General features: G+C 46.1%; 1 protein-coding gene across 2 annotated transcripts in view; it reads right to left on the bottom strand.

Annotated features, from left to right (window-relative positions):
• Positions 1 to 12200, bottom strand: part of SV2B (synaptic vesicle glycoprotein 2B) — a 128527-nt gene that overhangs the window by 40788 nt on the left and 75539 nt on the right. For both annotated transcript variants that reach the window (XM_088452668.1, XM_088452669.1), the window contains exon 2: positions 4686 to 4786. The gene's annotated coding sequence lies outside the window, so the exon portion shown is untranslated. The remainder of the gene's footprint in view (positions 1 to 4685; positions 4787 to 12200) is intronic.

Raw genomic sequence — 12200 nt, 5'->3', positions numbered from 1 at the left:
GGCCTCCTCTATCTCTTCCCTGGCCCTTCCCCATGAGGCCTTGGTCATTTTTTAGGTGCACTATCTTCTGTCCCTATTTAAAAAATAGGGGGGTGGGGCACCAATGCTCTCTATGGCACAGGGCACCAAAAAGCCTAGTTACATCTCTGACAACACATACCAAACCCGCTCAAGCAGCATGTGGTTTGATGAACCTCACCTGTCAGGACTACATCTTTATTTATTTGCTAGACAATGACGGACTGCAACATGGTTTGAGAAGTGGGAGGGTGGATAGGGAATACTCATACCTGGGCCTATTGTAGGGGCTCAGACCAATTGCTGAGGGACACAAATGTTTCCCTTGGCTTTGCGGCACAGAGCATTATTATTTTTCAGGGTTGGTTTGTGGGGTGTTGGGGAGGAGGCGAGGCCACATCTCCCTGATTTGGCCGCTCTGTCTCTATGCCAAGCTCCAATTCCTACAGTATATCTCTCCACCTCCAGCAGTCTACAAGTTTTGTAATGCAGCTCATACATCAGATGTCCCTACAACAATATTTACATATGTAACTCCAAGTTATAATCCTAACAATGGGAAAATGAAAATGAAGGGCCTGATTCAGGTTAGTACGTAAGCATGATCGTTTATGTACTAACCTGATGATGGGTAAACTACCAATGCATGTAATGTATGCTTTTAATATAACATAATTAAATAGGTAGTAACTGTTTATTTAGTTCTAATGATGGGTATTATATGGTTATATGGTTAATGAATGGAGTGGAAAGGACTTTCTATAAACACTCGTGTCTGCCTGCCACATAGGAGTGTGGGAGAGAATAGGGCTCATGGAAAGAGCATATATAAATAGGCTTGGAATGAGCCACGGGGAGTTGCCAGTAAGTGACTAACTTGAGCGGTACAGAGATTGGAACTGCTCTGCTGTCCAAGTGATAGAACCGCTGTGTCACCAGCTTGTGAGGAGAAAATCCAGTACTGGCTGTAAGAGGGAACCACTCCCCTCTATAATGACATGGGTGCTGGCTTAGGGGGATTGACTAGGGATGGCCATCAAACCATCAATAGTTAACAAACATTGATGGTTGACTACCAATGTCCAATGGTTTTGCCATCAATGGCAGAGATCCAATGGTTCTCTTTCATCGATGGCAAACTTGGACCCGATTAGTTTTTCTCAGTCAACACAGAGTTTAGACCTCCCCCCCTTGATGGCCCGATAAGTCCTACCCCCTATTCTGATTGGCCATCCCTAAGATTGACTGAGGTCCGGAGGCGGGGCTCCCTAGGTGGCCAAAGTGAAGTCTAGGGAAAGCAGCTGAACCTGGGCCCTTAATTACCTCATCCCTTATTGAGACTTCAGTATCAATATTATATATACTAGAAGAAACTAGAGCTGGACCAGTAGGGGGGAGTATCAGAGACACTGGTCTGGGTTGTGAAGGTAACCTGCTCCATCCCTAAATATCACCAGTCTGTTATAAAATCATCAGAGAGGAGAACACCAGTAGATGAGGCATAGACTCAGGTGGTTGGATTAACTATTTCCCCCATGTTTAAATCAATCCCAGCTACAATCTACGTTCCTTCCCATATATGGTGAAACTGTCAAAGGGGCTCATTTAAAGAATTAACTTAACAGTGGCAATCCCAGAAAATTACTACAATTTAGATATACTGAAGCAGAGAGTTCGGTGCATCTACTTCCATCTCAGTACACCTACAGTAAATAACCATAAATTACTTATAAGGAGAGACTACTATTTACACCACTCCTAGGGCCTGAGTCAGAGTTAGACGCAGTTGCAGCTGCGACAGTGTCTTTTTCCAAAACTGCATCTGCATCTTTATATAAATTCTGTGACCAATTCTCAGCCTGCTGAGAGGCGCAGTGGCAGTATTCCGGCACCGCATGTACTAAGATGCACTATTGTTGCACCACCGGTGGCAATATCGAAGATTGCACCTACCCTACGTCAGGTGTAATTTCGCCATCTGAACATGGCCACTGGTGTCAGTGAAACTGTGTCTTTGGATGCAGTCACTGACCATGACAAGCCCTTGACACACTCATGTCTGTCTAGCCACCAAAATTCCATCTCTCTGCATGTAAATTCGATTTGCGTCTTACATGGGTAGCCATCGGAAGCATGTGCCATGCAACTCGGATGCATGTGCAGACTGGAAACTTTAGCCGCTTGTGTGTGGCATTGACACCTCTGAATCAGGCCCTTAGTATCAGATACTGCAAGATATTTAACACTTCTATTAAACAGTGGCTCAGATCATCTACTATTGCAAAATACACACATAGAAGTAGGGAGTGCATTTACGTATATTTTTTCCATACAGCATGCAAAGTGCCTGTCAGAAGTGCAAGGCAAGTTATCAATATACTGGACAACATTGTACAATCATCCTCCTTTAACGATTAGCAGCAGTCTGCTTATTGTGTTTTAAAGTGGAAATGCAACTAATCAAGTTTGCAGCAAAAAGACAGACAAATATATGTGCACCACCAACAGCAAATTGCCATAAATTTGTATTAGTGTAGAAAAGACAATTGATAAGATAATCTTCCTCTTTGTAGATAATTTGTGTGTGGTAATAACATACTGTATATATATTTAAGCAATGTTATTGTGCTAATATTATACCTTACAAGAATATCAGTTAAAGGGTATAAAGGTATTTTAGTGATATTGTGTAGGGCCTAGAGCAGGCTTGGCCAACCTGTGGCTCTCCAGCTGTTGAGAAACTACAAGTTCCAGCATGTTTTACCAGCAGATGGTGGGAGGGTATGCTGGGACTTGTAGTTTCGTAATAGCTGGAGAGCCACAGGTCGGCCAGGCCTGGTCTAGAGGGTTTAAATATTACTTGTTACTATCATCAGGGTTGAACCTTCTATTGTTGATAAACAGTATAAGGTTTACGGGAAATCTTAACAGTAAATACTAGAGCGCTATTGATTTAAATATACAGTCAGGTGCATAAATATTGGGACATTGACAGAATGTTCATATTTTGGCCTCTATTCACCACCACAATGGCTTTGAAATGAAACAAACAAGATGTGCTTTAACTGCAGACTTTCAGATTTAATTTGAGGGTAATTACATCCAAATCAGGTGAACGGTGTAGGAATTACAACGGTTTCTATATGTGCCTCCCACTTATTAAGGGGCCAAAGTAATGGTACTATCAACTCAAAAGCTATTTCATGGACAGGTGTGGGCTATTCCCTCATTATTTCATTATCAATTAAGCAGGTAAACGGTCTCGAGTTGGTTCTAGGTGTGACATTTGCATTTGGAATCAGTTGCTGTCGACTCTCAATATGAGATCCAAAGAGCTGTCACTATCAGTGAAGCAAGCCATCATTGGGCTGAAAAATCAAAACAAACCCATCAGAGAGATAGCAAAAACATTAGGTGTGGCTAAATCAACTGTTTGGAACATTCTTAAAAAGAAAGAACGCACCTGAGAGCTCAGCAACACCAAAAGACCCGGAAGACCACGGAAAACAACTGTGGTGGATGACAGAATAATTATTTCCCTGGTGAAGAAAAACCCCTTCACAACAGTTGGCCAAAGAACACTGTCCAGGAGGTAGGTGTATAAGTGTCAAAGTCAACAATCAAGAGAAGACTTCACAAGAGTGAATATAGAGGGTTCACAACAAGATGTAAACCATTGGAGAGACACAAAAACAGGAAGACCAGATTAGAGTTTGCCAAACAACATCATTACAGTTCTGGAACAACATCCTATGGACAGATGAGACAAAGATCAACTTGTACCAGAGTGATGGGAAGAGAAGAGTATGGAGAAGGAAAGGAACTGCTCATGATCCAAAACATACCACCTCATCAGTGAAGCATGGTGGTGGTAGTGTCATGGCGTGGGCATGTGTGGCTGCCAATGGAACTGGTTCCCTTGTATTTATTGATGATGTGACTGCTGACAAAAGCAGCAGAATGAATTCTGAAGTGTTTTGGGCAATATTATATGCTCATATTCAGTCAAATGCTTCAGAACTCATTGGACGGCGCTTCATAGTACAGATGGACAATGACCTGAAGTATACTGCAAAAGCAACCAAAGAGTTTTTTAAGGCTAAAAAGAGGAATGTTATGCAATGGCCAAGTCAATACCCTGACCTGAATCCGATTGAGCATGCATTTCACTTGATGAAGACAAAACTGAAGGGAAAATGCCCCAAGAACAAGCAGGAACTGAAGACATTTGCAGCAGAGGCCTGGCAGAGCATCACCAGGGATGAAACCCAGCGTCTGGTGATGTCTATGCGTTCCAGACTTCAGGCTGTAATTGCCTGCAAAGGATTTGCAACAATGTATTAAAAAGTGAAAGTTAGATTTAGGATTGTTTAGTTTGTCCCGTTACTTTTGGCCCCTTAAAAGTGGGAGGCACATATAGAAACCGTTGTAATTCCTACACCGTTCACCTGATTTGGATGTAATTACCCTCAAATTAAATCTGAAAGTCTGCAGTTAAAGCACATCTTGTTTGTTTCATTTCAAAGCCATCATGGTGGTGAATAGAGGCCAATACATGAAAATTCTGTCAATTTCCCAATATTTATGCACCTGACTGTAGATATAACTAGAGCATCTGTAGGACAATTTGTATAGTGACTGTAATTTACCTTAATGTATTCAATTACCTGGATTTAATTATAATATGAGATAGGAGATTCAGCACCGAGTAAGTTACGTCCAATTGGAGGATTCTGTTATCATCTGGTATTCCGTTGAAGATACTTCTCTGAAAAATAAAATATTGAAAACTTGGTTTCAGTGCTTACTGCTGTGGATTTAATTTTATTGATTGTGCATGTACAGTAACATAATAGTTATAGTAGGTTGCCTGTGCATGTAAAGGGGTTTCATAAATACTTATATACATTTAGGGGTTGTCCTAAGCTATCACTGGTGGATATCAATATTAGTCACATAGCTTGGGTTTAGGCTACACTACAGTATACTGCACACCGCACTGTCAGTCCACTGCTCACAGCGGCACTGACATGTGATTCCCCAGGTTAAAGCTGCTAGGACTGAACAACCAGTGCAATGAAGTGATGTGACATAGTGCTAAATAAGATGGACCTTCTGCCGCATCTAATGGCTTACTGTGATCGCTGGTCCTGTATATGCTGGAATTATGCAACACAATATACGTTGTATGATGCATATTAAGGCTGGATAAGAAGTAATTCTGCCCTCTTCATAGACTGGCCGCACGCGCTCTAAAATCAAACATTTGGAAACCCCCCTCTAGAAATCCTGCGTTTGCCACTGTACACATTGGCCGACGGCCAGCAGATATATCGGCCAGTGTGTACCCAGCATACGGGGCCTATGTATCAAGCTTTTTTTCATAAAATTATGTAGAAACTGCATTTTCTACATACATTTATGTATTGTTCCTATGTACTAATGGCACAATACAGGAGATTTCACATAAATCTCCTGCAGAAGGCTAATTAGCATTGCAGATCGCAGTCCCCATTATTATCAATGGGGACTATGGTCTGAACCCGATCTCTCTCTCGAAGGCTCCGGCCCGTGAGCCGTCATTCATTTCTACAATTGCCGGGAATATAACTCCGTGCAAGTTCCCCTTTGTACATAACAGGGATATTTTCATTCAAAATGAAAATATCCCTTGTTATATGGAGATTTAATAATCACAGCAGTTTTGTGATTATTAGTACATAGACCCACTAATGCTTATATTATGCAGAGTTGCATGCATCTTTGTAAACAGACCGACACACTTGGTTTGATACCAGTCATCAACATTAGTGCATACTTGCACCAGCTCTATACTAGGTGCAAAAGATACACCTGAAAACATGCCTATTTACACTTCTGGGTAACTCTGCATAGCTAGCAAAGTACATCAGGCAATGAGATTTACCTATGGGCTGATTCACAGATGGACGCAATGCTGATGTTTATGCAGTTTGAGTGAGTATCAGTAATCTGCGCATGTGAGTAGTACTGAGCATGCATCAAGTTCATTACCGTTGTCGCTCGCAGGGAGGAGTTTTTCACACAATGATAGACAGGCAGGGACTGTTTGTGGGCAGCAATGGGGCGGTGGTGACTCTAATGCAGGCATGTCACAACCATTTTCTGGACGTCTCTGTGACTGCCAACCCATAGGCAGTAAAACTGCGTCTCAGTTCCCGCACCCAATTTGTGCCACCATAGGGTTACTCAGAAGTGTGATCGGCGACTGATCGGCGACCGAGCTGCACCTTTGTACACAGACGCTTGGAATTGTGAAGCCGTTGGTGGGCATCTCAATACAAATCCCGGCACCTGCGACATTGCATATTGTTGCACAGCCGCTGCGTACAAATTTGCAGTTGTGGGGGCATTAGCGTACAGAACCACGGCCCTATGTGAGAATGCCCCATTACAGCCCAGTTACACACCTTCATTGCAAGTGGAGATTCAACTGAAATGTGTACGAATCTTGTGTGCACTTGGTTTCAGAACATGCATAGTGCAAAATCTCATGCAGGCATACGTTCAGCGCTGCATCAGCTCCTGTATCTTCATAATCAAGTTACAGGAGGGAGACACGTTGGATTATGATGATGGGATTAAGGTTGACACGATGGGCAGACAGCCGTGTATGGTGGGTAGTGGACCGTGGTTGGCATGAGGCTGATAAATAGGGCAAAGTGCCCACATTCCAATAAGGCATACTAATTGCTCATTAGTGCTCTAGTCCCATCTATTTTTCTTTCATATTTGTAAAAGTTTATATTTGACATCATAAATAACCAGATTAGTTGATGAGGTCCCCAATTGTACAACCAGATTACTGGCAAGAACTGTGTATAGGAAATACTTATATTATATCTATATACTGTATATCATTTCATTAGTCCTGATGAGCTCCTAAAATTACTATTTTAAATACTAGACTATACAAGGCATCTTGCATTGTGTGCTTAGTTAGTAACTGTGCTGTAAGTTTTATGCAGATCCAGAACATTTAAACATGATTTTTCTGTATTAATAGAAGCACATCTGCGTACTTAATTATTTCATATGCAAATCTTAAAATGGAAAGACGGTTTAACAAAAATAGTATAGCAATTGCATTGTACAAAGGAATCATCCTTCATTCTCTCTATGCAATTGGAAAACAAAGTGCCTAAATATAAATGGTTGGATTATGGAAAAAAAACACATCCTCAGTGGGAGACACAAATTACTAGCAGTAGCAGTGTACGTATAGTGTGCTGTACTTATAATTTAATGATTGTATATACCCGTACTAGTAATTGAAAAAAGTCGTTCACATAATTCAGAATAAACAATATGTCAGACATTAAGGTAGTAGTCGTCTGTAATTTATGTGAGCCAGTGTACGGAATGCAGACAACACAGGATATTGGGAGATATGTACTAAGGCTTGGAAAGAGATAAAGTGGAGAGAGATAAAGTACCTAAGAATCAGCTCCTAATTGTCACTTTACAGGCTGTGAGTGGGATGCAGCAACGTGAGAAATGCGGTCAAACCCCGAAAACGCGGGTTTGTCCGCATTACTCGTATGCACCGAGCCTTGGAATGTGATGCATTCTGGGGCTTGGATGCAGTGGATAACGCCATCTTCTGATGGGATTGGGTATGAAATACCGGCAGTCGGAATGCCTGCTGTCAAAATGCCGACAGCGGCATCCCGATGCTCGGAATCCCGACAGGGGTCGTGTAAGTATTTTAACCCTCCCCCCTTCTCTTCCTAACCCTAGCCCTCCCTTCTTGCACCCTAAACCTCCATACCCCACACCCTAACCCTCCCCGTTAGTGCCTAACCCTTCCCCATTGGTGCCTAAACCTAACCATCCTACCTTAGTGCCTAACCCCCCTCCCCAGTGGTGCCTAACCCTACCCCCGCAAGCTTAACCCTAACCCCCCATTGTTTCAAATGCTAACCCCCTCTCCCCCGGCTAACAGCTAAGGACACCCCGCTTACCTTCATTCGAGTTGCTGTCTGTCAGGATACCGGCGTCGGTGTGTAGGCTGGCTTCGGGATTTAGCCACCTATGTTTAGTCCCGGGTCAGGATTCCGACGCCGGGATTTCAACAGATGGCATCCAGGCCGTCTGTATTTTTACTACACCCCCTTCTGATGGTGTTACCCTATAGAAGCCTATGGGCTTCCCTCCACAGAGTGCTGAGAGAGGGATCCAATCGGACAGTTATGATGTCGACATTGGTAAAATATCGACAGGCTGTGTGTCGGAATTCTCACAGTGTCGACAGGCAAAATGTTGACAATGTAAGAATGTATGGGTATATGCATCATTTCTCTTAAATACTAGGAAAGCACTGCTCTAGAGATAGGGACATATTTACTGTTGAAGGGGGAGAATTGATAGTAGATGATGGGGAATTCAAGTGCTGCATTTTTTAGCGTTATTTGTTTATTACTATTATTTTGATTCTTCTTATTAGTAGTAGTATTATTATTATTGTCATTATCATTGGAGAGTTTGGTTTTGGAAAGCTACATTGGAAGTTATAATATATTAATTACTTGGATATACTGTAGCAGCTTCAATCAAGGCATTACATAAATACAATTTTACATCTATTGATTTTATTAATAAAGGTATCACATAATTATTAGTATTCCATCACACCTTTCATATACAGTACAGGTTGTTTTATCCTTACAGGTACCATCTGGAAACACACTGACTGGCAGTGGAGTATATTATACCGCGTTCTGGGTGTCTCAGAGTTCTCATTACAGTGATCTATGCGTCCTTAGGCTAAGCACTCACACATGGATTGCCCAAGGCTGCAAGGAAGTTGACAAGGAAACATAAATAAAAAATCCTATTTTGCGCAAAGTTGAGAACAGGCAGAAGTCTCTCCCTGTATACCCAGGTGCTTATTGCCACTTGGGAATTCTCTGACAAATTTCAGTCCTTGCATGATTGCAACATACGTGCTTGGAATAAGATGAGGCTTTTTCACTATTTTAAGCCCTTGATATGAATTTCCATAATATATAAAACAGGAACCCAATACATTTGATAAGGTTAGAGCACCTATTGTATTTCCATCTCCTTCAGAACAATTATAGGTGACCATTTTTGACACTGGCAGCTCTAGAAAAATTATCAGAGTTTCAGAACCACAAAGTATTTCAGGATGCAAGTGTTATAGCAATTAGATTGTCTATTTGTATCAGGGGTGCGGAACCTCTTTTCTGCCGAGGGCCATTGGATTTGTATAAAGTAATTTGTGGGCCACACAAAATTGTCAGCTTAAAAATTTAACTGCTATATTTGGTCAAAAAGCCTGTGTCTGTCACATACCCCTCTTCCACAGCCCCTGTGTCTGTCACATATCCCTCTTCCCCAGCCCCTGTGTCTGTCACATACCCCTCTTCCCCAGCCCCTGTGTCTGTTACATACCCCTATTCCCCAGCCCCTGTGTCTGTCACATACCCCTCTTCCCCAGCATCCCGGTCTGTCACACCCCCCCTCTTCCCCAGCCCGTGTCTGTCACATACTCCTCTTCCCCAGCCCCTGTGTCTGTCACATGCCCCTCTTCCCCAGCCCCTGTGTCTGTCACATACCCCTCTTCCCCAGCCCCTGTGTCTGTCACATACCCCTCTTCCCCAGCCCCTGTGTCTGTCACATACGCCTCGTCCCCAGCCCCTGTGTCTGTCACATACCCCTATCCCCATCCCCTGTGTCTGTCACATACCACTCTTCCCCAGCCCCTGTGTCTGTCACATACCACTCTTCCCCAGCCCCTGTGTCTGTCACATACCCCTCTTCCCCAGCCCCTGTGTCTGTCACATACTCCTCTTCCCCAGCCCCTGTGTCTGTCACATACCCCTCTTCCCCAGCATCCGGGTCTGTCACACCACCCCTCTTCCCCAGCCCGTGTCTGTCACACCTCTCTTCCCCAGCCCCTGTGTCTGTCACATGCCCCTCTTCCCAAGCCCCTGTGTCTGTCACATACCCCCTCTTCCCCAGCATCCGGGTCTGTCACACCCCCCCTCTTCCCCAGCCCGTGTCTGTCACACCTCTCTTCCCAAGCCCCTTGTGTCTGTCACATACCCCTCTTCCCCAGCCCCTGTGTCTGTCACATACCCCTCTTCCACAGCCCCTGTGTCTGTCACATATCCCTCTTCCCCAGCCCCTGTGTCTGTCACATACCCCTCTTCCCCAGCCCCTGTGTCTGTTACATACCCCTCTTCCCCAGCCCCTGTGTCTGTCACATACCCCTCTTCCCCAGCATCCCGGTCTGTCACACCCCCCCTCTTCCCCAGCCCGTGTCTGTCACATACTCCTCTTCCCCAGCCCCTGTGTCAGTCACATGCCCCTCTTCCCCAGCCCCTGTGTCTGTCACATACCCCTCTTCCCCAGCCCCTGTGTCTCACATACGCCTCTTCCCCAGCCCCTGTGTCTGTCACATAGCCCTATCCCCATCCCCTGTGTCTGTCACATACCACTCTTCCCCAGCCCCTGTGTCTGTCACATACCACTCTTCCCCAGCCCCTGTGTCTGTCACATACCCCTCTTCCCCAGCCCCTGTGTCTGTCACATACCCCTCTTCCCCAGCATCCGGGTCTGTCACACCACCCCTCTTCCCCAGCCCGTGCCTGTCACACCTCTCTTCCCCAGCCCCTGTGTCTGTCACATGCCCCTCTTCCCAAGCCCCTGTGTCTGTCACATACCCCCTCTTCCCCAGCATCCGGGTCTGTCACACCCCCCCTCTTCCCCAGCCCGTGTCTGTCACACCTCTCTTCCCAAGCCCCTTGTGTCTGTCACATACCTCTCTTCCCCAGCCCCTGTGTCTGTCACATACCCCTCTTCCCCAGCATCCGGGTCTGTCACACCCTCCCTCTTTCCCAGCCTATGTCTGTCAAACCTCTCTTCCCCAGCCCCTGTGTCTGTCACATACTGCTCTTCCCCAGCCCCTGTGTCTGTCACATACCCCTCTTCCCTCGCCCGTGTCTGTCACATACCGCTCTTCCCCAGCCCGTGTCTACCACATACCCCACTTTCCCAGCCCCTGTGTCTGTCACATACCCCTCTACCAAAGCCCCTGTGTCTGTCACATACCCCTCTTCCCCAGCCACTGTGTCTGTCACATACCCCTCTTCCCCAGCCCCTGTGTCTGTCACATACCCCTCTTCCCCAGCCCCTGTGTCTGTCACACCCCTCTACCCCAGCCCCTGTATCTGTCACATACCCCTCTTCCCCAGCATCCGGGTCTGTCACATACCCCTCTTCCCCAGCCCCTGTGTCTGTCACACCGTCCTCTTCCCCAGCCCCTGTGTCTGTAACACCGTCCTCTTCCCCAGCCCCTGTGTCTGTCACATACTCCTCTTCCCCAGCCCCTGTGTCTGTCACATACCCCTCTTTCCTAGCCCCTGTGTCTGTCACATACCCCTCTCCCCAGCCCCTGTTTCTGTCACATACCCCTCTTCCCCAGCCCCTGTGTCTGTCACATACCACTCTTCCCCAGCCCCTGTGTCTGTCACATACCCCTCTTCCCAAGCCCCTGTGTCTGTCACACCTCTCTTCCCCAGCCCCTGTGTCTGTCACATACCCCTCTTCCCCAACCCGTGTCTGTCACATACCCCTCTTCCCCAGCCCCTGTGTCTGCCACATAGCCTTCTTCCCCAGCCCCAGTGTCTGTCACATACCCCTCTTCCCCAGCATCCGGGTCTGTCACACCCCCCTCTTTCCCAGCCTGTGTCTGTCACACCTCTCTTCCCCGAGCCCCTGTGTCTGTCACACACCTCTCTTCCCCAGCCCCTGTGTCTGTCCCCCACCTCTTCCCCAGCCCCTGTGTCTGTCACATACCTGTCTTCCCCAGCCCCTGTGTCTTTCACATACCCCTCTTCCCCAGCCTACGTGTCTGTCACATACCCCTATACCCCAGCCCCTGTGTCTGTCACATACCCCTCTAACCCAGCCCCTGTGTCTGTCACATACCTCTCTTTCCCAGCCCCTGTGTCTGTCACATACCCCTCTTCCCCAGCCCCTGTGTCTGTCACATACCCCTATTCCCCAGCCCCTGTCTGTCACATACCCCTCTTCCCCAGCATCCGGGTCTGTCACACCCCCCCTCTTCCCCAGCCCGTGTCTGTCACACCTATCTTCCCCAGCCCCTGTGTCTG

This window comes from Taudactylus pleione, unplaced genomic scaffold (genome assembly GCF_031769625.1).
Source record: "Taudactylus pleione unplaced genomic scaffold, aTauple2 ptg000556l, whole genome shotgun sequence".
Classification (NCBI taxonomy): domain Eukaryota; kingdom Metazoa; phylum Chordata; class Amphibia; order Anura; family Myobatrachidae; genus Taudactylus; species Taudactylus pleione.
The sequence above is the reverse complement of the archived record's forward strand: the minus strand, read 5'-3'. Positions and strand labels throughout refer to the sequence as shown.